Below are 5,685 nucleotides of genomic sequence, written 5' to 3' on the forward strand. Positions count from 1 at the left end.
CGCTGCTGGCTGCATCTCACTGCTTTGCAGGTGTCCATAATACAGTCTGCTTTCTTTTCTTTTTCTTTTTTTGAGTCTCTTTTTTTTTTTTTTTTTTTTTTTTTGTAATGGTGAGCAGCAACATGCTCTTAATGTAAATAAGATGCATATTGAAAAGGACAGCATGGACTATGCAAAAAAATTCTGAGTGATTCCCATCGCATCATGCTGTCATTGTGCAGCACTATGTTTTGAAAGGGAACCAAGGAAAAGGCAAATATTGGATATTAGGAAAAATTTATTCTCAGAAGAAGTAGTGGGATATTGGCACAGGCTGTCCAGGGGGATGGTGGAGTTGTTGTCCCTGGGGTGATGAAGAAAAGGGCAGGATGTGTCACCAAGGGATGTGATCTAGAGTAGTCACAGGCACGGTGGTGGTCGGATTGGATGATCTTAGTGGTCCTTCCAACTGCAATGATTCTATGATTCTGTGAAATGATGCACAGACAAGAAAGTGCAAGAAAAAATGTTTAATAAAATGGGATATTGGGGCTTCTCAGTAGTCAGCAGGGATAGAATAAACAGCAGGGAGCACTTAGATTATATGTTAGGAGAAACTTTGTAATCTCAAGGACAGTTTTATTAAATGGTGGAGCATGCTGCAGAAATGACAGCAGAAAGAGCAAAAAACCTCTGCTGCTTCTCAGGAACTGGTGAGTCCTCAGTGTGAGCATTAATCATGTGCATTCCTGAGTCAAACCCTGTTGTTCAATCAGGTGAAGCGTCTTAGCAGAGGGAACATCCCACAACAGCACTGGGTCTTTTAAGGGAAACTTATTACGGATGTGTTAGAAGGAGTACAAATATTCTTTTAAAATTTAGTTAAGGATTAACACTGGAAAATAAAATGTTCTATGGAGAAGCCTGTCAGTTTTGATCTCTGGGGCAGGAAACATGCAAACTCTTGCACAAAGAACAGAGCTGGAAGGGGACAGTCACTGACCTGGGGTCACTCCTCTCGCATGGTGCTGCAGCACTGCTACTGGGACTCAACATCTGCTTCAGAGCAGGCACTAACCAGTGCAAAGGTTGGTGCCTGCACCACGAGCTGGACTGCACAGGCTCTGAGAGGTTTTCTACTGCCGTTACTGAGACTTTTAGTGTTTGAAGAGGCTTGAATTAATGTCCTAATAAGTAGAGAAAGAGGTCCCTATCCCTCTGCTGTCAGAAAAGGCACAATCCCTGCTGCAAAGGTGCAGAGCTGCAAGGATAGCACCTGAAGATGAGAGACACTTCCACATTTGCATCATTTTGTCCAAAGGTGAAGGTAAGTAAGTGTCCAAGCCTTTGCATTCTTATCCAAACCCAAAAGGCTCAAGTTTGGTACTGCAAACAGTGGTATTTTTCTTTCTCTTCCCTTCTTCTGCAATGAATCCAAGAGCATTTTTAAGTTGCAACAGGGGAGGTTCAGGTTGGATATTAAGAAAAATTTCTTTTCTTAAAAGAAGTGGTTTGGCACTGGCACAGACTGACAGAGAGGTGGGGGAGTCACCATCCCTGGAGGTGTTCAAGAGCTGTGAGGACGTGGCACTGAGGGACATGCTTGGTGGGCATGGTGGGGGTGGGCTGATAGTTGGATTAGATGATCTTAGAGGTCTTTTCCAACCTTAATGATTCTAGGATTCTATGATTTAATCTGAACAAGTGGCAAAGAAACTCTGAATTAAGAATAGAAGAAGTTATAGGAATTTGCAAACTTCCCTCCATGATATTTTTGGACCTTGGGAGCCAATCTCCTGTGTACATGAATGCTCCATTAGGAGATCACTGCCTGGTACCCTGCAGCATTCACTCAAAGTTAAAGACACAAAAACGTATGTTTGCTTTACAAAGATGTAAGGGCTTCATTTTTATTTGGATAAACTTCTTTAATACTGTCTTGAAATAAATTGATTAATTTAATTTAATTTCACTTGAAGGCTACTCCTGGCTGCCCAACACTGTAAATTTATCCAATTGCATGCAATGAAAATCAGCCTTGCATTAGTTTTTGTGTATGCATATGCGTATGTGCATATTTAACTGATTTTTGTATAATTCAGTTGTCATCACTCATTGTCATGAGTTCTCTGCAATACTGTTATGGCTTACCAAGGCCCTTATCGGGTTGCGGCTGCTTTGGCACATCTGTATTTCTTTGTAATACTGTAGTAAATGATAAAAATGGTTGGAAAAAGCAGGATGCTTCCAGAAAATGGGGTCTTTGCACTACCCGTATTTTCTCTGATGATGAAAAAACGGACAACCAGGCATCGGCTTGATCTTGCATGGATCCCAGTCCATTAACCCCTCCCAACCTATTAATCCCTCCCAATGCCGCTCTGCAGTGCTGGGACCCAAATACCTCTCTGGTGTATGAACCATTTGCTTGATCTGCAGAGAAGACAATATTCTGTGCAGTACATAGTTTCCCAATGAGTCACTCTGCCCCAAATTTAACCTCCTAGATTTTATGGATTTTTTTAAAGAAGTTTCTTTACAAAATATAACAGCACAGCCAAAGCTTTCATGAAGTATTTTCCAGCTGCTTAGTGGCCAAGCCTTCTGCCTAGTGTGTATTTCAGCCTAGCATACATTTGATAATCTATGCCAGTATCCAGTGTTGGTGGTCTTAAAATTCAACAACTGAGTGGAAAACTGTTAAATGCTTGGGCCTCAGAGCATGCCTAATTAATTCTTTGCAGGGTTTTAGTCCTTTAAAAAGTGTTTAAAACATGGATTCGCTGTATCATTGAATATTGCATGCTTCTGTGGAAATAAATTGCATCAGCTTGATTCCTTTGGTAGTTCAGAGAGTTATGGCTCTGTGCTCACTTGGGAAGTTTGCAGGAGTCTTTTGAAAGTTCAGGTTAAAACAGGGAAAAGTTGCTAATGATGTGGAGTAGCTCAGTGGCAAAGGGAGAGCCCAGACTGGCACCTGGGCACAGCGATCAGCCACGCTCAGAAGCGAGCTGTAAATCTGCCTTGCTCTCACCCCTACAAAAAGAATTTGCATTCAGTGTGTGGATTTTTTTTTTTAAACTTTAACCAGAAAATCATGCTTGTGTTTATTTTATTTCATGAATGCTTAAAGTGATTATAACAGCTTAATCCTGGAAAGCACTACTAACTCCTGAGAAGCAGGTGAGGCAAGCTGAGCTTTCTTCTTTCCTGCTATCAAGCACTGGGGTATCCCCAGAAACACCAAGCATCTTTCAACGTGTGGGCTTATGTGCTTCTTCCAAGAGAAATGTAGACGTGGATGGAGACAAACCAATGACTATGTTCTTAATGCAGAATTAAAGGGGCAAATGTCAATGCAAATATTTATTCCTCTCAGTCCATACCAGGACTTCTCCAGAAATCCCAAAGCAAGCTGGAAAGGGCAGCCACCATCTCACCTGTGTTCCCAACCTTGCAGGGTGTGGTGTGGTGTGCGTGGGTCTTGCCCATTACAAGACTGTCTGTTGCACTGTATAAAATATGAACAAAGTGCTTCTACAAATGGAAACAAAAAAAATGAATTCAACCTTCAAAACCAGAGTAGATCTGAACCTTAACACTAATAAAGATGCTTTTCCTGAAGAGCAAAGGTACTACTTTTTCTATTAGTACAGTTCACAATACTTAAAAAAAAAAAAAAAAAAAAAAAAAAAAAAGCATTCCTATTATAAGAATTTTAATATTATCTACTGCTTTTCTGCAGAGGTGAGGAACACATCCATGGGGTTGAGCTGAGGAGAAAGAAACTCACTGGAGAGGTGCTCTGACCTTGCAAACTCCACAGCTGAAGAATTTGGAAAATGTTTGGCTGGGCACAGAGCAGCCCATCGGGAGCCAGGGCTGGGCATGGTGATGCTCTGCTGCAGCCACACAACGTTTTGCTGCCAATGGGACTGAGAATTGCACAGGATGCCTTCCAAATGGCAAACCATGCTAACGTGCAAGCATGCATTAGCATAAACGCAGCACTGCCAAATACAGCTAGCTAAAAAGCACACACCTAAATGTGGAACTGTGCATTAATCCCCCCCCCCTTCTTTCCTTTTCTTTCTTTCTTTTTTTTTTTTTTTGAATATGCAAGTGCCCACTTTGTGTTGTAATTCCATGTGGTTGCACTGCGATCTGCGAGCAGTCCTCACTGCTGGTATGTCATGCTGTGGTTTCATGGGGCACCCTCAGGCAGAACGTCCCCACTGATGGACTCAGCTCTGACCTATGCATCACAAAAATAGAGGGCAACCGATTTTCTTGGCCACTCCATACAGGTTTCACTGGTATTCCATGTTTGTTAAATGGAAACCAATTGAAATTGCACTTATTGGAGATTAATTAGGTGATAGATATATTGCACTTTGTATTTAATTAACCGTTTTGTGTTCAATAGAAGGAGGTCACTTTGCTGCAGTAGTTGTGTACCGCTAACCCGCTGTGACAGCGAGGAAGAGAGAACTGCTGTATTATTTAACAGCCACACCAGCCTGCGATGTTTAAGAAACAGTAATACGGAAGGTATAATCACTTATTGTAATTTGAAGTTCTTTATACTCAGGTTCATCAGTCCATGTGCACTGGCAGTTGCTTGAAAGTATAGTCAGAATTTCACCCAACTCTCTCCAGTTCCCTCGGCTGTGGGCAGCTTCTCTGCTATACCCATATGTGCACAGTTGCCTTCATTACAGTGGTTTAGAAATTAATTTGGCAATTTGGTTGAGGAAGTCAGCGTTTTCCTCTATCCTCCTTTTAGGTGGGTCGTGGCTAAGGCTGAGGTCTGAAAATCAGCACTTGAATTTTCACTGTAGTTTAAATTTCCTCCCCTAGACTGCTGGCGTGCCACAGGAATATAGTTATTGCCCTACAGAAATTGCAGTTTTACTGGTCTGGCATCCTGTTGCTGGCAGTGATCTACAGCAGATGCTCCAGCAGCAGACAAAAGCATTGGGAGCCAAATGGCAACAGAATTCTGCGCAGGGTTGTCTTCATGCCCCAAGAGACACTGGAAGGGGACTGAGTGCCATATACTGCCTGCCTTTGTGCAGCAGTAGGGAGATCCCCATTCCAGGTGTGTAGGAAGGATGTGCAGGTGCTGACAGCTGAGCTCTGTGCTTTGCTGGATGCGGACATGCTGATGTAACTGTATGTGTGTGGGATGATCGTATTGCTCTGAGAGCACCGGGGTTTTGAGAGGGTCACCAATATTTTAATGCATCGCTTGGACCCCCGGGGTTTGTATGGGCTTTATTCTGCACAGTGCTTTGGCAGACACAACTGAAGATAGCGCAGAGCCATGGGCTCTGGAATGGTGATATCTGTGGGCTCAGGTTTGCTCGTCCCATGCACAGCATGCTTTAAGCTCTCTCTTGGCACCACGAGTGCCCATGACCCGTGCTCGCTGCTCACCGCGCTGAAGTGAGCAGCCATGTGTTTTTTTGGAAGCTGTCCTTCTCTTTCTCAATAGCTGTTTGTCATGTTCCCTTAATGCCACAGCTGTTTGGCTAAGCCAGGTCATCTGCTTTTATTAGTCCCTTTTCCGCCACCCCCTGAAACTCACACCGGCCGCCCGAAGATCCTTATCTGCGTCCCAGAATAGCACTTCTCTCCCTTCTCTTCCCTCAGTGACTGGGAAGCCGCAGTGTTTTCCCCTTTTTCCCCAAATTCTGCTGGGCC

The sequence above is a fragment of the Tetrao urogallus genome, assembly GCF_951394365.1.
Source record: "Tetrao urogallus genome assembly, chromosome: 13".
Taxonomy (NCBI): Eukaryota; Metazoa; Chordata; class Aves; order Galliformes; family Phasianidae; genus Tetrao; species Tetrao urogallus.